The sequence below is a fragment of the Panthera leo genome, chromosome D4, assembly GCF_018350215.1.
Source record: "Panthera leo isolate Ple1 chromosome D4, P.leo_Ple1_pat1.1, whole genome shotgun sequence".
NCBI classification, from domain to species: Eukaryota; Metazoa; Chordata; class Mammalia; order Carnivora; family Felidae; genus Panthera; species Panthera leo.
In genome coordinates, this window is record NC_056691.1 from 71,253,787 (window position 1) to 71,278,628 (window position 24,842).

The 24,842-nt window shown below is 39.2% G+C and overlaps 1 protein-coding gene across 1 annotated transcript in view; it reads right to left on the minus strand.

Moving 5' to 3' along the window:
- Window positions 1-24,842, minus strand: part of LPAR1 (lysophosphatidic acid receptor 1) — a 358,989-nt gene that overhangs the window by 84,200 nt on the left and 249,947 nt on the right. Inside the window, exon 12 of the mRNA XM_042912683.1 lies at window positions 6,692-6,932. The gene's annotated coding sequence lies outside the window, so the exon portion shown is untranslated. The remainder of the gene's footprint in view (window positions 1-6,691; window positions 6,933-24,842) is intronic.

Here is a 24,842-nt window from a genome sequence, read left to right on the forward strand (position 1 = left end):
GCATTTCAGACCTGTCTAGTTGGGAGGCTTTTGTCGAACCTATTCTCACACGATAGGAGCCCTTTATGAAATGGCATATGGTGACTTAACTCTAAAAAAACAAGGGCTAAGCAATACTACCTCAAAGGATATCAATCAGCTGTCTCGTGGGAGTGAAGTCCTAAAATGACATTTATAAGACTTAACCTCCCAGCTTATTTACCAAACTGCACAAATCATGGGGAGAGCTAGACAAGATGACAAGACATCTTGAATAATTCCATTCAGTCCCTAAGCGAGTAAGCCAGCTCACTTAGACATGTTGGTCCCCTGCTTTCCCAGAGCCTCACAATGGCAACCACAGCACTAACTGGATTTCTATAGAAATTCATCTCTCTCCAAACTCTCCCAAGCATTTGGATGCCTGTCCTGTAGTTCTTCCAATCTGCCATCAACCCAGCTCTCCGCTTCCTTTGCTTGAGCTGGAAGACTGTGCTCCAGCCACAGAGTGATGGGGGTTGGCCCCATTGAACCCAGCTACCCTTGGGTCATTACTGTTGCCCTTCCTCTCCTCTTCATTCTCCGTCCTAGGCATCTCTTCTGATCTGTGCCATTCTTCACAAAACCACAAACCACCTCTCATGCCCCTCACTTGCACAAGATCAGCTGTCACTTACTTATTTACTGGTCCATTCATCTATTCCCCTGTAGTCATTGGGTATGAATTACCTCATTATCCCTCCCTACAATTCAAAACAGATGTATAAAACACAATCCACAAATAAGAGAGCTACATCGGCTCACTCCTCCTGCGCCAGATTATTAGAGAAATAACCAATAACCAACAAAAATAGGAACTATCCTGAAATCAGCCCTAGAAGCCATAGATGGAACCCCTGGCTTAAATTTTCAGAAAAATAGACTAGAAAGAATCAATATGGGAAGCTGACGGATGGACAAAGCTACAACATCCCCTTCATGCAAAACTACACTGAATGGACAGAAAATAAGCAAAAGAGACCCTAACAGACTCATAATGATGCTCCTAGTTCAGAGGAATGAGAGTTGGATGGAATGAAGCCAGGAAGCATTGGAGTACATTTAAATTACACTCACTCCTTAAAAGGGGTTCCTGGCTTCAGCTGAACAAGTTATCTCTGGCTGTATTTACTTCTGATTTACATGTGGCCATGAGGACTGCCCCCAGAAAACATGTCAGGGGGAAACCTCTACCAGCTGGCTTCTGACATGGCCAACGTTGCTAAGTGACAATGACCTTATTACTAACTGCTGAGTGCCACACCAAATACCTAAAAGAAAGTCTGGTTCTGAGGCGAACTCCCCTTTGTTTACTTCTGTAGCCGATGCTGGCTCCCTCGGCCTCAAAGGAAGATGAATTTCTAATTGGCAAATTAATCTACTATAAATCTAACCATTTTCCTCCATCTGGACTTGAGTCAAACAGTGACTCATTTCAGTCTCTTGAAAGAACACGGGGCAATACCCGATACTGCATATGCATAGACCTCCCTCTCTACGGATAAGCAACACAGAAAAATCCAAACCCACCAGGCAAATGAAAAATATTATGCTTCAAGAGAAGGGAAGATTCTAGGATAGAGCAAATATTTACTTAATAATAAGTGTACTACATTAAAAAAAACTTTAAAAATTATGTGATCAGAATGAGCCTGCATTAACCAAAAAAAAAAGAAAAAAGAAAAAATTCTGAATTATGAACTTAAATGAAGGCAGTCAATAAATCAGAAAACAGAATAAAAATAAAGCAAAAAATAGTTTTTGTGAAGCAGAAAATGAAGCTGGGGCGGTGGGGGCGGGGCGGCTTACAGGGGTAAAGATTTCAAAGTTGTCATCCCCAAAACATATCAGATGAACAAAAAGTACTAAAGGGGGAAAGAAGTCATCAATGCTAAAACCAGGAAAGAATAAATTTATCCTCAAAGTTTTAGAAAAGTGGTACACATAAATAGAAGCTTTTAGATGAAGTAGGAAATTTTTTCAGGCTTGAAATTTGTGGTATCCTTCTGCAGAGAGCTCTACAGTCTGGCAGAAACCAAGCAGAAAAAAACTCTGAACCTCAAACCTGGAGGAACAAGAAGATGTGATATAGGGAGGTCAGAGCTATAGCTTGTCTTAGTATTTATTCCCCCTACCAAAACTAACCACCATCTGAAGCCAGGCTTGTATCACCTAAGGACTAAGACTCTGCTCTCGAATCTGAGCAGATGAAAACATTTAGCAGTAGTAACATCAGAAAGATGACATTGCACCCACTGAAACAAAAGCAGGATACTTAGAAACTGCTAATTCAAAATGCAGTAGTAGAAGGATTGGAATATCAAGTTAAGAAACTTGCCCAAAATGTAGAGCAAAAAATAAAGGAAAAGAGAACAGTAAGAAGGAAAATGGTAGAGGAGCAGCCCAGGAGATCCAAAGGCTAAATCGAAAGCAATTACAGAATGAAAGAATAAAGGAAACAGGGTGGGGAGGGGTGGGGGAGGGGAGGGTCACATACCTGGAAACATTACCTAAAGTAGAAAGTCTTAAGTTTGTTGACTGTTAGGGTCTACTGAGTGCCTGCCTATCTGCCCACCTGATTTTATATGCCCACATTAAGCACACCATCATGGAAACTTTTTAAACAGTAGGGATAGAAAAAAAATCCTGTGACCAGTCAGAAATGGGGGGGGGGGGGTGTGAGGGGGAGGGTTGGTGAGGGAGGCTCATAAACAAAGAATTAGGGATCAGAAAGTCTTTGGACTTCTCAACAGCAACCAGGAAGCTAGAAGACAATGAGGCAAGTGATTTACAACCTCCAATTCTATTGGAGGATGTTCTTTGGCAAAACAGGGAGGAAAATGAGAAAAAGAAAGGCATGTAATACAGGAATAGGAGTGTAAAACAAAAGGAATTTCTGGCATAAATGGATGACAGGTAATAGGACTCAAAAAGCAGCCTTGATGGAATAACTGTCCACCTGGATCTATTGAGAGGAGACTTCTAGAACTGACAGATTTTAGGATTGCATGAGTACACAGAATGCTAAGCACACAGAAGACTAAGTAAATATAAAAAGAATGATTAAAACTTTTTTCCTCTTGTAAGAATTTGCAGAAGAGGAAAAATGACTCTTTTTCTAAAATTCTAGATGGCTCAACTATTAACATTAACAAGGTCATGATTGCATTAACACTGAGTAGTGGCCTAATCAAAATCACGACCTAACTATATTAGGATGGAGAGGTATAGATGGGAATATGTGTAAGGCACATCTTCCATATATATAAGTATTTAAAACTGATATGTCAAAAAGTAGAAGTAAAAAATCTCGGAGGTGCAATGCAAATACTGAACAAAGTAACTAAAATAATTAAAAATGCTAGCTATGGCAAGGGTAAAATGGTAGGGAGAAAGGAGTTCCTTTTCTTGAGCAAGCCTCATACAGCTGCTTGATACTTTACATCACAAACATGTAAAACTTTAGGGGCACCTGGGTGGCTCGGTCAGTTAAGTGTCCAACTCTTGATTTCGGCTCAGGTCATGATCTCACAGTCATGGGATCAAGCCCCGTGTCAGGCTCTGCACTGACAGCACAGAGCCTGCTTGGGATTCTCTCTCTCCCTCTTTCTCTCTCTGCCCCTGCCCCGCTTATTCTCCGTGTTTCTCAAAATAAATAAACATTAAAAAAAAAAAAAAAACGCAACCATGTGTAACCTTAAAAAATAAAAGCAAAAAAAATAAGAAGAAGAAAAATAATATCACCGCTCACACTGTAAGTTTAAAACTACAGCAGGCAGAAATGCCACTACAGAAAATCAAGTTGACGCCATGGAAGATGAGCTTGAGAAAAATCACACGCACTTATAATAATAGAATTTACTAGATTCCTTAGACGTTATGGCTAGGGAGCACTGAAAGTAGAGATCCAATTTAAGGATAATTGGTATATCTGAGAAGGACAAATGGCACAACAGTGATTTCACAATAAAAGCAAACTTTTCTTAAAAGATGTTAAATTCGTAGACTTAAAGAGCTCACCACAAAAAACAGATGAGACAGACTAAATCAAAATTTAAAACTTCTGTGCAAAGGACAAAAACAAAAAGTGACAATACAGGGACGCCTGGGTGGCTCAGTTGGTTAAGCTTCTGACTTTGGCCCAGGTCATGATCTCACGGTTTGTGAGTTCGAGCCCCATGTTGGGCTCTGCGCTAACATCACAGAGCCTGCTTCAGATCTGCTGTCTCCTTCCCTCTCTGCCCCTCCCCCACTAACACTCTCTCAAAAATAAACATTAAAAAAAAAAAGTAAAAATACAGTCCACGGAATGGGAGAAAATATTGCAAATCCTAAATCTAAAAAGGAGTTAATATCCAGAATACATAAAGAACTTCTACAATACAACTCAACAAAAAAAATCCAACAACCCAATTAAAACATGAATAAAAAACTTGAACATTTCTCCATATACAAATGGCCAAAAGACACAGGCCAATACAGTCAACATCTGAATAATGAGGGAAAGCAAATCAAAACTACAAGATACCACCTCACATCCGTTAGAATGACTGCTACCAAAACAGCAGAAAATAAGTATTAGCAGGGATGTGAAGAAATTGGAGCCTTTATTTTACTGCTGATGATACTGTATGTGCTGCTGGTAAAATGGCTCAGCTCAGGATGGTGGTTCCTCAAAAAGTTAAACATGGAATTCTCATATGACCCAGCAATTCCACTTCTGGATATATAACCAAAAGTTGAGGGCGTCCAGGAAGCTCAGTCAGTTGAGTGTCCGACTCCAGCTCAGGTCATGATCATGCAGTTTGTGAGTTCAAGCCCCCCATCGGGCTTGCTGCTGTTAGTGCAGAGCCCTCTTCAGATCCTCTGTCCCTCTCTCTCTGCCCCTTCCCCACTTGTGCTCTCTCAAAAATCAATAAAACATTAAAAAAAAAAAAAAAAAGGAATCAGGGCACCTGGGTGGCTCAGTCGGTTGGGCATCCGACTTTGGCTCGGGTCATGATCTCGCAGTCCATGAGTTCGAGCCCCACGTTGGGCTCTGTGCTGACAGCTCAGAGCCTGAAGCCTGCTTTGGATTCTGTGTCTCCCTCTATCTCTGCCCCTCCCCTGCTCATGCTTTGTCTCTCTCTGTCTCAAAAGTAAATAAAAACATTTAAAAAATTTAAAGAAAAAAATTTAAAAAAAAAGAATTGAAAACAGGGTCTTAAAGAGATACTGGTTCACCCATGTTCGTAGCAACATTATTCACAATAGCTAAAAAGTGGAAGCAACTCAAGGATCCATCAACAAGTGAATGGATGAACAGTGTGGTATAGAAATACCATGAAATAGTATTCAGCCTTAAAAAAGAAGAAAATTCTGACACATATTACAACATGGATAAACCTTGAGGGCATTATGCTAAGTGAAATAAGCCAGTAACAAAAAGACAAGTACTTTGTGATTCCACTTATATGAGACACCTAGAGTAGTCAAATTCATAGAGGGAATAGTGGTTCCTAGACCTAGAGTAGTCAAATTCATAGAGGGAATAGAGTGGAAGGGTGGTTACCAGGGTCTAGGAGAGGAGGGAATGGGACTTGTTGTTTAACGGGTACCGAGTTTCAGTTTTGCAAGATGAAAAGAGTTCTGGAGATCTGTCAACTATGTGAATATACTTAAACACTACCTAAACTTGAAAATGGTTAAGATAGTAAATTTTATGTTATACATATAGGTGACCACAATTAAAAAGCGGGGGGGGAGGGGGGAAGAGCTCACCACATTCCAGGAAAAATATGAAGTGCGTTACCTACAATCAAAACACAAGTTTGTTAAGTTAGTAGACTGCAAGAGTTAAAAGAATTCCCATTTAAAAAAAAAAAATCCAATTGATGAAAAAGAATCAAATCACAGGGGGGAAAAATGGACTGGACGTAGCCACCCATTGGTGGCTCACCTCTTGTGACCCACCCTGGCCACAAGAAAGACAAGATGGTAACAACTTTCATGATTTTGTCAGAAATATAGGATGACTCAAAAAGCATGCATTCACCCAAACCGTCATTTACTTGCAACAGCAAGAACAAGGCACTCTTATTCAATGGAATCAGGATCTAGTTCACCCTGAAAAATCCACTTGATGACATAATGCAACCGATCATGTGAAACATCAAAATAATGTGCTCAGGAGAGTCAGCATAAGCGGTGTCCGTGTCAACACAGAATACCTGTGACCATAACAGGACCAAAAAAAAAAAAAAATGGAGTTATTAAAACTATTAAAAGAAAAGCTACATAATTGAAAGGCATATAAACTGGAATGAATATAAACTGAAATGCATATAAACCATAATAAAAAACTCCAGAAAATCACAAGAAAAAGGAAAACATTCTTCACCTTTTGAGAGTCAATCAATACTGTCTTATTTCTAAAGTCAATAAAAGGAGAATTTCAGCCTCAAAACGCCTATAAAGGGTGCCTATGGGGCCATGCTATGTTTTTTATCTGAACTTTCTATCCTTACCACTGCTTCCCATAAAACCAGTGAGGCAAATGGTCCAGCTGGGACGAAGAAAGCTGTGATCACTCTCAGTCCATCTGCTTCGCATGCAGAGTTAGAACAAAGAAATCAGAAAAGCACTTGAGAAACCAAATCATTTCCTCATGTTTTGTTTTAAAATACATCTCTACCTGTGGCAGCAGAAACTCTCCTCTCCTCTTCAAAGTATCAGGCCCAAGATCTTGCTTCAATATATTCACTGAAGACAATATATTTCGTGTTCTGAAGTCTTTTCCTACATATAGGATCAGTTTTTCCATTTGCTTCTCCAGCTTTTCAATCAGACCTTTCATTCTACATTTGGCCTAAAAGTCTATCATTCTTTCCATATGGCACTCAGCTGACGCATTCCAAGGAAGGAATACACGCTGCCTGCAGGAGGAGAAACAAAAGCATCACAATCGCCCTATTTTACATGGATCTTATCAGTTCAGAGTCCAGTATTCTACATATTGAAGAGACTGGCCCAAAATTATTTTAAAAAACGCACCGTGCTGATTTCAAATGCTATATAGTGGCATACAGTTTTCACTTGTGAACAGTGTTCTTGACTGGGAGGGACACTATCCTGAAATGTGTCAAAAGAACTAGGAATTGTCAGAACACAATTGGCAGAAAAATCTCAGAATCGTTGTCACTACTAAGGCGAGAGATGTGTTGGCCATACTCTGTATATAGTCTCAAACTCAAGCTAGTTTGTGTCCTATTCTTGGAAAATGGGGGAGGGGGGGTAGTTTAGTAATAGTGGATCAGGAATGGGCTAGAATTACAGACTTCAGAGTTAGAGAAAAATGGTAAGTGAGTGTGTTCAATCACGAGAGAGCAGGGAGAGAAGGGATGGAAATGAAGGAAGAAAAGTCAACTAAAAAGACTAAGAAAATCCTCTTGAGAGGTAGGACAAATTTGTCTTTGGATAAGGGACAGACTTAATTTTTTTTTTTTTTTAACGTTTATTTATTTTTGAGACAGAGAGAGACAGAGCATGAATGGGGGAGGGGCAGAGAGAGAGGGAGACACAGAACTGGAAGCAGGCTCCAGGCTCTGAGCCATCAGACCAGAGCCCGACGCGGGGCTCAAACTCACAGTCTGTGAGATCGTGACCTGAGCTGAAGTCAGACACTCAACCGACTGAGCCACCCAGGCGCCCTGGATAAGGGACAGACTTATTGCTACCCTGTTTCTTTCCACAGCCCAACGCCCACAATGTCTAAGCTCTTGGTCTTGCTATCTCACACCAGGACCCTCAGTCATTTGTATAGAACATCCACACTAGTGCAAAGACTAATGGGATTTAGGATTTGCATCCAAGGGAGGAAATACCCTGAAGCATAGCACAGATAAATTTTACTGAGGAATGTTTCAGGAGAGAGCCTCTGCGCCAAGCTGGAGTATTCACAGTATGTAAGTTTCAAGACAAGGAGAATTACAACCTCTATAACCAAGCCTTGGGCCAAGCTGGACTCCACAAAATACACCCAATGGAGGAGACAGAAGATATTTTCTTCTAAGAGCAAGTGCATGTTTCTAAAATCAGAATTCCCAAAAGGCTTAGAAGGAATGGGAGCATACATATTCATATTAGTGGAGGTGAGGGGAAGGGAAAAAGGGAAGAAAAGAGAGTAAATCAGAGAGGGGGCAAAGTATCCAAACAGCTGGCCAGAATATACAAGTCTATGGCTATGATAAGAAAAGTGATTCCGCCCAGAATAACAGTTTGTAACAGCAAAAGTTACTGTCAATGGGGGCATCTAGGAATTTATACCGTGTAAAGAATTAATACTAAGGGCAAAGATTTTGCTACAAGGATACTTAATGGACTATCATATACGAATGGCAAATTTCAGAAACAATCTAAACACTCAGTACTACAATACTTGCCAATCAAGTTATGAAAACAATGTTTACATACGATTTAACTTTATATGATAAAAATGTATACAATTTTTATACCATAAAAATTAAATTGTATTGAAATTATATATCTATATATCCTCCCATTTTGAAAAGCATACAAAGATAATACATATATATTTATTAAGCCCTGAGGTGGTACTGATCACTCAGAATATCCTGTTTTGCCAGAAAATAAGACAGCACTCAAAGAATCATGGGCACATGTTAAAAGAACAAGGAAATTTGCTTGAAGGGCACCCTCCCGACCCAAAATAAAAATTTTAAGCTTCAAAATAAATGACAATAACAGATTTATAACCCTTTAAAGGTTAAATTTATAACCTTTTAAATAAAATAGAAATAATGAGTTCATTTTAATATAAATAAACTAATAGAGGATTGGCAAGAAATGAGATATTGACATAGACCCAAAAACTTTCCCACAAGATTCTCATTAATTACAAAGGAAAATCCGTAACTTTGTAGTGGAGAAGTCTGGAAGACACCACCTTAATCAAGTCATCAAAGTGAACATCACGGGAAATTGAAATAAATTGACATGTGCCGCCTCACAGGACCCGATAAGAAGAACAGAGCATCACTTCTGTGACACTCCTGTCCAAGTTTCAAAATCTGAACCTAATCAGAAGGATACACGGGTCCAACCCAACCCAAGCGACATGCTACAAAATAACTTTCCTATAACCTCTAAAAGATCAGGTCACAAAAGGGGGAAAAACACCAAGAAACTGTTCCATGTTAAAGGACACGAAAAAGAGACATGAGAAACTAATACAAACCAAGATTCAGGATTGGATCCTTTGCTTTAAAGGATCTTATTGAGACAACCTGGGGAAAATTCGGAGCGATCTGAAAATCAGCTGACATATAATGATAATGATGATGTTCGTTTCCTAATTTTGATGGTGGTTTTGTGACTACATGAAGAACATCTTTGTATGCAGGGAAATATAAAGTATTTGAGGTGTTAAGGCATCATGTCAGCAATTCACTCTTAACTGACTCAGTGAGATAAAAGTTCCCTTCGTACTTCTGTACTCTATTTGCAACTTTTCTGTAAGTCTGAAAGGGAGGTGGGGGGGAGGTGGGGGAAGCAGGAGCAGCAGAAGCCCCGCCATAGAAAAGAAAATGTGTTTAATTGGAAATGTGTTTAAAGGAAGTGTTCCTGTGTCACCGTTTAACATACAAATAGACACGCCCGAGAAGAAATTGAATTTTTCAAAATTTAATCTGGTCAGGAGTCATTGTTACAAATTACATGACTACCCCAGACACACATGTGCCTGATTTTAGAGAAGACAGGAAAAGACGTCTCAGACAAATGGCTGAGTAGAAGAGGCACGTTGCCAAAAGTCAAATAGGTCTTTTGAAAAAGGAGAAGTCTGGACCACGCAAACAGTGCAGGCAGCATCATACCACCAAGCTTTGCTTTATTTTCAAAGCGAAAGAAGTTATAGTATCAAAGAGATACATTTACATGCAACACAAAACAAAGAAACAGGCAGATATCCCAGCAATGTGGCCTTAAGATGTCTTCTGTGTCCAGGATATAGGGAAAATGTGACAAGGGACCACATTCTTTGAAGATGGTGGATTATGAAATTTCTTCTGCCTACCAGCAAGAATAATCGCTTCCAGATGCTGTTTGGCCCACAACGTGCTATTCAAAAATACGAACGTGTTATTTATTTTCGAATTTCCAAGAGCCAAATAAGAAACCTAGTTTCCTTCACTAATTTCTAATTAAACTAGAGGTAAGTTACCTTTGGGGAAAAGGAAGGAAAAAAAAAAAAAAAACCCTGTACGTCCTAAGTCTAGACTTAGACATCCTGCCCAAAGTTTTGAGGAGGGGAAAAAAATAAAGGCCGTTGAATACAATACCAGTTATCTACTTTGCCATGGGAAAAATGAGGCGCTTAATTTAATTTCCTTTCCTGCCCTCCACATACACCACTTTCCCTCAGCGAAGTCCCTCCTGGCAATATCTCTTTAAAACAGACTTCTTTAGAACAGTAAGTATAGAGGGAAACCTCGAGAACACTGCTATTGTGCTACAGCGTGAATTATTCCCAGCTGGGCTGAGGATATGTAAATACCTTCCTTTCCTGAGAATTCACGAAGGTGTTTCTGCCAACTTGAGAGGTCAGTGAGGAAACGCTGGCCTCGTTCATTAATACAATTTTATGAGTAACATTTCAAGTATTATCATCTCTGTTGAAGAAATCAGGAATGTGAAGCAAAGGGAATTAAATGGTCCTGCTCAGTTCACAATGATTTAGTAACTATGAAAACAAACAAACAAAAAAGGGCCCCTCCCTAACTTACATGAGTGGTAGTCTAACTCTTGTCCTTTTATGAAAGGGTTTTAAGTGTGACAGTGGATATCTTTAAAAAATTATTTGTGAAGCTGTTTATCACGAAAGCAGCAGAAAATGGAAAGGAAAAGAAGCCTTTTTCATAAACTGCAACGAGATAATAAAACCACAAAGTAGCCGCAAAACCCCAATGCCTGAGATGTGACCTGAAAACCAGCTGGAGACCTAAAAACAGCTGTGAGATACCACTTGAAAGACTTCTGACCATCTAACCATCAGCCTGAAAAATGCTGTCCTACTTGTCCAGAAACATCACAGGGGGAAATCCAAATATGTAAAGAATGGAGAGTGTCATTCAGAACAAGTCTCATTAATGTAGAAAGGTATTGTATGGCTAAGCCAAAGAGAAGAGAAAGCAGCATAAAATTTAAAAGAGAATTCTGGTATAAAAGGAAGCAGAAAAAGAAAAACGGTTTTGCTAAACTGATGTTACCTGAAAAATCTGGGAGAAGGAAAAACAACCAACCAGACTCGGCGGCTGCAGTTTCTACCTGACCAAGAATTTCCTGGGGCTTAAAAAGGAAGGAGTGTGCTGTAGGGCCGGGGTTAGTGTGGTTGCTGTTTTCAGCCAAGTCATGGAGATAAAATAAGCAGGCATATCTATAAATCCTTTGTGTTCCAAGATTTCTTCATTTTACCCTACTGTGGTTCTGGGCTCCCGGAAACTGAGTGTGGTGTGCTCAGTCCACGGCAAAGGAGCGGCTCCAGAGGGAAGAGGAAACGGTCACCTCTCTCAAGAGCCATCCCTGTTTGAGTGGTGGCTGTGGAGGCGACCGGGATGACAAGCAAGGACTCTTCTCCTGCTGGGGCCTGATGGTTTCGTTTTGGAGCCTGATCTCAGATCCATGTTACATGAACTCCTCTCAGCTGGAGTCTGTAGCACCACACTGATTTCTTTTGGCCCCAATCCCGCATTGCAGCTGTTTGTACTTATTTGAGGTATGGTGTATTTTGAAACAAAATGAACCAGATTTCCCCTACTGCCTATGTCAGTGCCTGGTAATGGAAAACATTAACTCTTCTACAACCAGGATACTGACAGTTGTAGTACACCCACTATATGCAGGAAAATACAAAGGAGACAGGGACCCAGAGCTGGGAGAGGTTCTCCAGATGAGCTTATTTCAAAGCAAAGGGCAGATATTCCATCACGTACATAGTTTCTGGACCCTATCCATCTCCAAACGAGTTTCATCCAGCTTGCAGAAGGTTCTATAAGAACAGGAGTCATAAGTTTGAATGATTATATGCCAACAAATTGGACAATCTAGAAGAAACAGATGTATTCCTAGAAACATGCAACCTACCAAGATGGAATCATAAAGAAATAGAAAATTTGAGCAGACCCAACGTGAGCAAGGAAATAGCAACAGTAATCAAAAACCTCCCTACAAAGAAAAGGCCAGGACTAGATAGTTTTGCTGATGAATTCTACCAATCACTGAGAAAAGAATGAATGCCAATCCTTCCCAAACACTTCCAAAAAAACTGTACTCCCAAACTCATCTTACAAGGCCAACATTACCCAGATACCAAAGCCATGTAAGGACACTACAAAAGCACATAAGCCAATATCCCTGATAAACACAGGTGAAAAAATTCTCAAAATGTTAGCAAACCCAATTCAACGGCACATTAAAAGGATCATACACCATGATCAAGTGGGATTTAACACTGGGATGCAAGGAGGGTTCAATGTCCACAAATCAGTAAGCATCATACAACCACATTTATAAAGGATAAAAATGATCCTCTCAACAGATGCAGAAAAAGAATTTGACAAAATCTACATCTGTTCATAACAAAAACTCTCAACAAATTGGGAATAGAAGGAACACACCTCAAAATAATAAAGTCCACATATGACAAACCCACAACTAACATTATTATGCTTGACAATGAAAGGTTGAAAGTTTCCTCACTAAGATAAGGAACAAGGCAAGGATGCCCACTCTCACCACTCCTATATATAGTACTGGAAGTTCTAATTAAGGCAATTAGGCAAAAAGACAAAAGGCATCCAAGTCAGAAAGGAAGGAAAGTTGTCTCTATTTGCAGATGATGTAAACTTATACACAGAAAATCTGAACGACTCCACCAAAAATCTGTTAGAATAAATTCAGTAAAGTTGCAGGATATAAAATGAGTAAACAAAAATCGTTTGTCTCTACATATGAACAACCAACTACCTCAAAAAAACAAAGAAAACAACCCCATTTATAATGGCATCAAAAACAACAAAATGCTTAAGAATTATTATTTGACGAAGGCAGCAAATACATGCTGAAAATTAGAAGACTGGTGAAAAAAAACTGGGAGACACAAATTAAAGATATCCTGTGTTTGAGGATAAGGATAAATATTATTAAAATGTCCACACTACCAAAAGCCATCTAACAATTCAATGCATTCTCTATCAATATTACTATAGCATTTTTCGAAGCAATAGAAAAAAATTCTAAAATTCATATGGAACCACAAAAGACCCAAATAGCCATAGCAGTCCTGAGAAAGAACAATCAACAGAGGCACACAATTCCTGATTTCAAACTTTATTACAAGCTGCAGTAATCAAAATAATAACACATAAAAACAAACACATAAGGAACTGACACAGAATTAAGGCTTGAGAAATAAGACCACAATTAATGATTAATTATGATCAGTTAATATACGACAAGGAATCTAAGAATACACAGTGGGAGCAAGGATAGTCTTTTCAACTAAGAAATTTGGTGCTAAGAAATTTGGACATCCACATACAAAAATAAGAATAAAACTGTACCCTTGTCTTATACTACTCACAAAAATTAACTCAAAATGAATTAGAGACTTAAATAGAAGACAAAACTGTAAAAGCACTAGACAAAAAAAAACATAAGGGAAAAGCTCCTTGAAATTGGTCTTGGCAACAAATTTTTGGATATGATACCAAAAGCACAAACAATAAAAGCAAAAATAAACAAGTGGGACTACCTCAAACTAAGAAATCTCTGCACAGCAAAAGAAACAAGCAGCAAAATGAAAAGGCACCTACAAAAAAATAATTGGAAAGCATACATCTGATAAGGGAATAATATCTAAAATATATAAGGAATTCATACAACTCAATGACAAAACAAAAAATGTGATTTTAAAAACAGGACTTGAAAAAAAAAAAGGACTTGAATAGACATTTTTCCAAAGACACACAAATGGCCAATGAATACCTGAAAAGATGCTCAACAGCACTCATCATCAGGGAAATGCAGATCAAAACCACAATGAGATACCAGCTCATGCCTACAGAATAGTTATTATCAGAAAGACAAGAGGCAGTGGAGAAAAAGGAACCCTCGTGCACTCTTGGTGGGAATATAAATTGGTACAGTCACTGTGGAAAACAGTATGGAAGTTACTCAATTAAAAATAGAAATACCATATGATCTAGCAATACCACTTCAGGGCTTATATCTAAAGGAAATAAAATCACGATCTCAAAGAAATATATGCACTGCCATTTTTATGGCAACATTAACAATAGCCAAGACATGGAAACAACCTAACTATCCATGGACAGACGAAAGGCTAAAGGAAATGTGTTGTATATATGTACAATGGCATATTATTCAGCCATAAAAAGGGGAAATTCTGCCTTTGGTGACACTGATAGACCCTGAAGGCATTATATTAAGTGATGTATGTCAGACAGGGAAAGACAAATATTGTATGCCCTCACTTACATGTAAAATCTGAAACAGTGAACTCATAGAAATAGTGGGTTGAATGGGGGTTGCCAGGGCCAGAGAGTGAGGGAAATGGGGAGGTGTAGGTCAAAGGGTACAAAATTCCAGCTATAAAATGACTAAGCTCTGGGGATCTGTACAGAGGACTATAACTAACATTCTGTATTATACACTTGAAAGTCATTAAGAGAGTGGATCTTAAATGTTATGACTACCAAAAACAAAAAAAAAGGTAATTATGTGAGATAATGGTTATGTTAACTAACCTTATTACGGTAATCATTTTTCAACATAAAGTTGCAAATCATTATGTTGTATATCCTAAACTTAGATAACGTTATAGGTTGATAATAGCTCAATAAAGCTGGGGCATCAGGGCACCTGGGTGGCTCAGTCAGTTAAGTGTCCAACTCTTGATTCTGGCTCAGGTCATGATCTCATGGTTGGTGGGATGGAACCCCACGTCGGGCTCTGTGCTGACAGTATGGAGCCTGCTTGGGATTCTCTCTCTCTCTCTCTCTCTCTCTCTCTCTCTCTCTCTCTCGATAAATAAATAAATTTTAAATATATATTTTTTAAAAAATAAGTCAGAGAAAGACAAATATGATTTCATTCACATGTGGAATTTAGGAAACAAACGAGAAAAAGGGAGAGAGAGACAATCAGCAAACAGGCTCCTAACTATAGAGAACAAGCTAGTCACCAAAGGGGAGGCAGGTGGGGGAGTAAGTGACCTAGGTGGAGAGGATTAAGAGTACACTTACCACGATGACCACCGAGTTATGCAGAGAATTGCTGAATCACTATATTGTACACCCGAAACTAGTATCACAATGTATGTTAACTATACCGGAATTAAAATTTAAAACTTAATAAAAAATAAATAAAATTGTTTTTAAAAATCCATGGTTCTCAGAGGGCCGAGAATCTTAAGCCCGGAACATACACAAGAATGAACACCTCTCCTCACCCCTAACCAGAGCTTTTTAGTAGACTCCAGTCACCTAAATTTTTAAAGTCCTCTTAAGTAATTCTGAAGTAAATCTCTGATTACAAGCCACTGTCTTAAATCAGAGTTCTAGAAAGACATTTGTCTTTATAGACAATGCATTATATTCTACATGTATACTACTGAGCGATCTAATATGATACAAGGTGAGAGCAGAGGTTCCCAAAGCAGGCTTTGCCACAGAATATAAAAACACTGATTCCTGGGCCCTACCTGAGGCTTACTGAATCAGATTCTGTGTGGATGTGAACCAAGAATCCGTATTTTAACAAGTGCCTAAAGTGAGCCTGGGTTGAAAGCCAGATGTGTTAACTACTGTATTAGACTAGTGGTTCTCAAACTACGTATGCAACATTCAGATTTCATTGGAGGGTTTGTTCAAACACCAGATGGCTGAGCACCAACCTACTGAGTTTCTTATTCAGCAGGTCTGGGATGGGGCAACGATTTGTACTTAGTAACACATTCTCAAGTGATGCTGGTGGGGCTGACCAGGGACTCCACTTTGAGAATCACTCACTGAACTGTTCTTTTAATATATTAGTTACCTCAACGGGTCTTTGATACAACTAGAAAGTAGATAACTTAGGACTCCAGTCTCTGGTAAACCAGTGTCTGAAGTATAAGTGTTCAGAGCTATTGATTAAAAAAACAGGCTCATGATACTAGGCATAAAAAGCAAATTTGGTCTTTTCTTTAAAAAAACTAAAATAAGTTACACTGTAATCCAAACTGAGGACTACTTGCCAGCATCACCTTGATTCCAAAATCAAACAAAGACCCACTAAAAAGGAGAATTACAGGCAAATATCCCTGATGAACATAGATGCAAAAATTCTCAACAAGATATTAACAAATTCAATCCAACAGTACATGAAAAGAATTATTCACCATGATCAAGTGGGATTTATTCCTGGGCTCCAGTATTTACAAATTTTATTCCTGGGTTCAATATTTACAAATCAGTCAATGTGATACACCACATTAATAAAAGAAAGGATAAGAACCATAGGATCCTGTCAATGAGTGCAAAAAAAAGCATTTGACAAAACACAGAATGCATTCTTGATAAAAAAAAAAAAAACCCTCAACAAAGTAAGGATAGATGGAACATCATAAAGGTCATATATGAAAGAACCACAGCTAATATCATCCTTAATGGAGAAAAACTGAGAGCCTTTCCCCTGTTCATTTCCCAGGAATAAGACAAGGATGCCCACTCTCACCATTACCATTTAACACAGTACTGGAAGTCTTAGCCTCAGCAATCAGACAACAAAAAGAAATAAAAGGTATGCAAACTGGCAAGGAAGAAATCAAACTTCCACTATTTGCAGATGACAAGATATGTAGAAAATCTGAAAGACTCCACCAAAAAATTGCCAGAATACATGAATTCAGCAAAGTTGCAGAATATAAAAATCAATGTGCAGAAATCTGATGCTTTTCTATACACAAATAATGAAGCAGCAGAAAAAGAAATCAATGAATCACTCCCCAAAACAATAAGATACCTGGGAATAAACCTAACTAAACAGGTAAAAGATCCATACTCTGAAAACTATAGTACACTTATGAAAGAAATTGAAGAGGACACAAAGAAATGGAAAAGCATTCCATCCTTGTGGATTGGAAGAAAAAACATTGTTAAAATATCTATACTACCCAAAGCAATCTACACGTTTAATGCACTCCCTATCAAAATACCACCAACATTTTTCACAAAGGTAGAACAAACAATCCTAAAATAAGTATGGAACCACAAAAGACCCAGTAATAGCCAAATAAATCCTTCAAAAAAAAAAAAAAAAAAAAAAAAAAAAAAAAAAGCAAAGCTGGAGGCATCAGATTTCAAGCTATATTACAAAGCTGCAGTCATCAAGACAGTATGATACCAGCACAATTACAGACACCTAGATCAATGGAACAGGACAGAAAATCCAGAAATGGATCCACAACTATATAGTGAACTAACCTTCAACAAAGAAGGAAAGAATATCCAATGGAAAAAAGATGGTCTTTTCAACAAATGGTGCTGGGAAAACTGGATGGCAACATGCAGAAGAATGAAACTGGACCACTTTCTTACATCATACACAAAACTAAACTCAAAATGAATGAAAGACCTCAATGTGAGACAGAAAACCATCAAAATCCTACAGGAGAAGACAGGCAACAACCTCTGACCTCAGCTGCAAGCAACTTCTTACTAAGACACGTCACTGAAGGCAAGGGAAGCAAAAGCAAACATGAACTACTGGGACCCCACCATGGTAAAAAGCTTCTGCACTGCAAAGGAAACAATCAACAAAACTAAAATGCAACTGAAAGAATGGGAGAGGATATCTGCAAATGACATATCGAATAAAGGGTTAGTATCTAAAATCTATAAAGAACTTATCAAACTCAGCACCCAAAAGAGAAATAACCCAGTTAAGAAATGGACAGAAGACATGAATAGACACTTTCCAAAGAAGACATCCAGATGGTTAACAGACACATGAAAAGATGCTCAACATCACTCATCATCTGGGAAATACAAATCAAAACCACAATTAGATACCACCTCACACCTGTCAGAATGGCTAAAATTAACAACATAAGAAAGGACAGGTGTTTGTGAAGATTTGGAGAAAGGGGAACCTTTTTTCACTGTTGGTGGGAATGCAAACTGGTGTAGTCACTCTGGAGAACAATATGGAGGTTCCTCAAGAAACTAAAAATAGAACTACTCTATGATCCAGCAATTGCACTATTAGGTATTTACACAAAGGATACAAAAATACAGATTTGAAGGGGTACATACACCCCAGTGTTTATAGCAGCATTGTCAACAACAGCCAAACTATGGAGAGAGCCCAAATGTTCATCAACTAATGAATGGATAAAGAAGATGTGGTTATATTGGGGCACCTGGGTGGCTCAGTCAGTTAAGCGTCTGACTCTTGATTTTGGCTCAGGTCATGATATCACGGTTTGTGGGTTCGAGCCCTGCATCGGGCTCCTCACTGCCGGTGAGGAGCCTGCTTGGGATTCTGTCTCCCTCTTGCTCTGCCCCTCCCCTTCTCACTCTCTATCTCTCTCTCAAAATAAATAAATAAACATTAAAAAAAAAAGATGTGGTTATATATCTACAATGGAATATTACTCAGCCATCAAAAAGAATGAAATCTTGCCATTTGCAATGTGGAAGGAACTAGAATGTATTATCCTAAGTGAAATAAGTCAATCAGAGAAAGATAAATATATTATTTCACTCATATGTGGGATTTAAGAAACAAAGCAGATGAGGGGCGCCTGGGTGGCGCAGTGGGTTAAGCGTCCGACTTCAGCCAGGTCACGATCTCGCGGTCCGTGAGTTCGAGCCCCGCGTCAGGCTCTGGGCTGATGGCTCGGAGCCTGGAGCCTGTTTCCGATTCTGTGTCTCCCTCTCTCTCTGCCCCTCCCCCGTTCATGCTCTGTCTCTCTCTCTGTCCCAAAAATAAAAATAAAAAAAAAAAGTTGAAAAAAAAATTAAAAAAAAAAAAAGAAGTCTATAAACCCTCTTTAAAAAAAAAAAGAAACAAAGCAGATGAACACATGGGAAGGGAAGGAAAAAAAAGGGAAGAGAGGGGATACAAACCACAAGAGACCCTTAATAATAGAGAACAAACTATGGGTTGTAGGAGGGAGGTGGGTGGGGGATGAACTAGATGGGTGATGTACTAAAGACAGCACTTGTGATGAATCACTGAATTCTACTCCTGAAACCAGTATCGCTCTGCATGTGAACTAAAATTTAAATTTAAAAAAGGGGAAAAAAATGAAGACTACTTTACCTATTCAATTATGAGGACTTCCAGAAATTTTCTTAGGAAGAACCTTTTGAATTATTTCAATAAAGACTAATTGAAACTCCACAGACCACTGATGAAAAGATCTGAGTGCAGGTGTTACCATTTATAAATCCTGAACATTAACAAAACATACTCAGTGAAGCTGCTAAGAACGTGTTATTTTTGAGGACTCAATCCCAGTGTGTGTCCACAAGAATAAGAGAACTAAAAATGTACACACCACACCATTATATGAAATGACCTGTGGAATAAAGCAATTTAATGCTGTCCATCTGAATGGTGAAAGGTGCATGCCAAAACCAACAGCTTTCACATGGACAAAGTCAACAGCACGCTCTCCTAAAAGGAAAGATCAGCCAACAGGTTTGAAGCTTCTTAAATTCATTTCCTGTTCATGAGCGTGAGACCTTACCATGGCTCCACTGTAAAGAAATATCTGGTTCATACAAAGGTTTTTAAGTTATTGATTATAAATTTTTTAAAAAGGCAGAGGGATGTGGACACAGATAGGTTTTATATCACTTGGAAATGGAATTTGATCTGTCAAAAGAAAATTCCTATATACTACATGCTTCTCAAGGTGGCTGTTATCCATCCTCTTAAACACTGAAGTCTAAAATCTTTGATATCGGTCAGTTCAACTCAAGAACCATTTCACTGGGATCAAAAGCTTTGGTTAAATCAATAAATTGTGCAAGTGGTCATAAACTGACTTCTGAATGAAGATGACATCAGCCCAAATTCCTTGATATGTCTCCACCCAATTTCCAGTTAAAATGCACATAAAGACAAGCAAAAATTCAACATGGCTCTGAAACCAAGGATAACAGCCTCCCATTAATAATAATAATAATAATAATAATAATAATAATCCTGGGAGTGATATCTATTAAGTACAGTGAAGGTGGAGTAAGTTAAAAGCAGTCAACGTCCAGTGAATGCTTTGCTGAAAAAGAACAACTAGAAGTGAGAAGGTTCAGACATCCTCCACTCTACCTCCTATTCCAGCACAAAGAGTGGGTTCCAAAGAGAACGGGGAACAGCCCTGTACTGTGCAGCTTTTCTTCCTGAAACAACCAGGTAGCAATCCATATTTCCCCTTTCTCCCATCACTTTTGGTAATTCTAAGTCTGTGGAAAGAACCTTTTTCGTAAGTCAGCGAGCACAATAAAGAATCTATTGGCAGGTTCATGGCCTCCTGAATGTGAGAGAACCCAAGGCTGTTCTAAAGAGATCTGGGTACAAGAAGAATTCTAACATGAAGAATCTCCTTGTCTATTACTACACGTAGCCAAGTCTCTTAGCATTGATTTATAACTTGGGAAAGAATGGGCCCCACTTTGAGCGGGGAGACTTCTTTGGGGTATGGGGCCAGGATTTTCTTCCATTTCAGCAGTTAAGGGACAGAGCTTCTGGAGGTAATCAGGGGAGCCATCCTCGCCAATGGTGCCTTTGCTCACTGCAGAAGGGTGTGTGGCTAGAGGAGAGGCAAGGCTACAGTCCACCAAGTCCCGAACCACTCACCCAACCATACTCTCATGCCTGAGCATGCAACTGTGCCTGCCCAAAAGGCAAAGCCTTTTGAATCCAGTGGAGCCGTACAGCTCATAACAGGGGATGATTTTAACTCCAAGGTCAGGGCCTGCACCGTCCGATATGATGGTCATGCGTCGTAATGGGGAGAAGTGCAAAAATAGAACATTTCCATCACTGCAAACATTTCTATTGGACAGTGCTGGCACGCTGTCCACAAGAATTGTGAAGTGGAAAAAAGCTTTATTACTTTTTAATGAAAACTGAAGTAGGATTATTTTCTTCTACAAAATGTAGTCTCCAGAAAGTTCTGTCATTCTGGAGTCAGAATGAGATCTAGCTAGATCAAAGTATACATTAAGAATGTTAGTGATAATAAGCTCATAATCCACTATTGCTGTTCACTGTCTTTCCTCATTTTTAATACATCAAAGTATTAATACATTAAAACATTAAAGTAAATGCATGGAAACGCTGAGCTGTCCTAAGTAAATTCCTTAAAAAGAATCAGGTTCCAATTACATATTCATCCACATTGCTCTGTTATGCTGTCCTTGTAAAATTCCCTTGAGAAATCAATTTTGAACTTCTAAGCCACCTCACTCTGCACGCCAAACAATAAATCACTGTAATACTGGAGTATATGTTGTAGTTACTTTAAGGCAAAATAAATTTAATTTTACCAGACAATATTCATTGTATGTCGAAGCTAATCAAACAAAACCAGAACACTTTTCAGAAAGAACTTATCTTTAAAAATGAAGAAAAGTGTCACACAAAGGTAACTAACAGAAGAATAGTGAGAATAAATGCAAATCAATACCCATCAGCTTTTGAGAGCCAAATAGGTGAGCATTCTCTTATCCCTAATCAAAGTTAAATAAACCAGAGGATATAAAGCCATAAATACAGATAGGATTGTTCCTGCCAAGGCTAATAGAACAACACAATTAAAACTGTCAGTAAAAGAGGAATACAACGGCCAGGCTCTAGAAATATTTGTCTACCCAAAGTCTAAACCACGAGGGGTGTGCGAATTCTCTTTAAAATATGGAAGTATTAGTGGGGGCGGGGTGAGCCTGGGTAGCTCAGTCAGTTAAACATCTGACTTTGGTTCAGGTCATGATCTCAAGATTCGTGAGTTTGAGCCCCGTGTCAGGCTCTGTGCTGACAGCTCAGAGCCTGGAGCCTACCTCGGATTCTGTGTCTCCCTCTCTCTCTGCCCCTCCCCTGCTTATTCTCATTCTCATTCTCTCTCTGTCTCAAAAATAAACAAACATTAAAAAAATTTTAATATGGAGTGTTGGCTACAGGAAGCCCAATTTGCATACCTACATCAGGAACTCTGGAAATCCAAGTAGCTCATCAGGAGCCCATTTATAAGTGGAATCCCCATGCCCCATGGAATCAATAGGAAAGTATTTAAACAACAGAAGTAGATTCTCAACAAAAAAAGGACAGACTATGGCTGCTGCAATCCCTAGAGTTTAGTGGGCAAGCCAGAATACTCCAAGATAGAAGAGAGTTCACAGCATACACTCACAGGTGCTTCTTCAGAAAAAGGCTGGCCCAAGCGAGAAAAACAGGATGGCACACAAATTATCTAGAGCCTATCCTCTGGGCAAACCTAATATAAAATTTGCTTAGTGGGAAGTGCCGCTCATTGAATGTGAAGGCATCTCTGAGAATGCCTTAGAGTTTTCCTACCTGGAAGGAAAACTTCCTTCTGTTTCGGGGAGATGGAGTGACGTGAACTAGTATTTGGGATTCAGGGACTAAAAGTGGTGGCAGCAATCACAGAACAGGCAGAGTCACCCAGTGTCCATCCAAAGTGGTAGGACCAGGAGCTTCCTTCCTTCCCGAGAGCACCATCCATCTGAAGGCAGCCATCTGTGAGCTAGAGTATGAAAACTAACCCAGTCTCTTTTTTCTTTCTTTATTTTTGAGAGAGAGAGAGAGGGAGACAGAGGATCTGAAGCAGGCTCTACACTTAAAGGGGCTCGAACTCATGAGCCATGAGCCCATGACCTGAGCGGAAGTTGGACGCTCAACCAACTGAGCCACCCAGGCACCCCAAAACTAAGCTGGTCTTTATGGGAGTGAAGGCAAGATGCGAAAGCCACAGATCTTCATTATTCCCCAACACCTCTGATTGTACTTCAGGTTCTCCTGGCTCACAGAAACAAGAATGTAATAGAAACCAGAATAAGGCCAAAAAAATAATCCAAAAGTAGCAACCGATATATCTTGGAACACTGTGCCAACTGTTGTTTTTATACAGTGTTCTTAAACTGTTAGTAATGTCATAGTCTCATTAATGATTCCAATAAAGTTTACGCCAACAATTCAGACTTAGAAGGAAAGAGCCAACTAAATGCTCCATGAAGACATAATCAAGGCTCTATCATACACCCAGTAGGCAGCTGCCATAGTTCTTTGGGCCCATAAACATTTGTAAATGTATGCCTTGAAAACCTTCATCTTCCAATGACAGTAACAGTCATTTTGGCCAACACTGACTTTGCAAGACATTTCTCCCCATCCATCCTAGTCCTCAGTTGGCCATCTCTAGTTTTGAACTAAAGTTTGCTTCATTTTTATTCTTTCTTCTGTACCTTCAGCTTTGTTCTCACCTCCATTCCCAGCCCTCAATGAAAACATGATTCTGATTTTAAAAAGAAAACAGAGAAGTACTCCCTTAAGCCCAAATACTACTTTTTCCTCTTTCCCCCTTTGTCTCCTCCACCACCCTCTCTTTTTAAGGCCAAGAATACTGAAGGAAGAGCTTGTGTTCATTGCTTCTGCATCCTTATATGATGGACTATGGCTTCTGCCCTCACCACTCAAAATTTTGAGAAAATATCACTTTCCTCTAAATAAGGATATTTCTCTGTCCTTACCTTACTGGAAAAGGAATTTTACATTGTTGTTCACTATTTTTGTTGTTGTTGTTTCATTTGCCCTACTTATGACACCATGCTCCCTTGATTCTTAACCAACTTTCTGACAGCTCTTCCTCGGCACCTTTGCAAGATCCTCTTCCTCTGTTTCTCTGGAAATGCTGGTGCGCCCCTGAGTTCTTTGTTCAGCCCTTTCTACTCTTCTTCTGCTCACTCTTCCTAGGCCAGCTTTTTCATACCAGTGGATCCCACAGACATTTGCAGGCTGATGCTTCCTTAATATGCATCCTCATTCCAGAACATCCTCCCACACTCCAACTGACCTATATGTAATTTAAGGACCTCAAATTTTAAAATATCCCAAATCCAACTTCCTATTTCCTACCTTGAGCATGCCACTAAATCTTGGCGAGAACACTTTCCAATAGATCAAATCCATTCTCTCTTCTCCAGTGCCCACCATCACCTACTTAGTTCAGGTCATGTCCCCTAGACAACTGCAAGAATCCCTATGTCTATCGTATTTCACTTCTCTGCCCCCTCTCCAATTTAGCCTCCCATAGTGATATATCTGAAAAAAAACTGTGGAAATCCTTTCAATTGTCAAGAACTGGGAGCAAGTAGACAAACTCAGATTCATCTGCACACTCCACAAGATCCCCCACAATCTGGCTTCTGCCTCTTGCATGATCAAGTCCTCCATTATTTACCAACCAAACCACTTAAAGTTTGTAGAAAACACTGTATTATTTTATGTCTTTTCATATTCTATTTTCACTGATTAAAATGCCCTCTTCCACTACCTATCCACAAAGTTAACTCCTCTTTATCTTTCATTATCAAGTCTCAGAAGTCTTCTTAGTCACACACACACACCACCACCAGTAGAGAGCTGGTGCGCCCTTGTATATGCCATCATCTCTGCACCTTGTACACAAAAGATAACAGTCATCACATTAAACTCTATTGATTTATGACACAGCTGCTGGA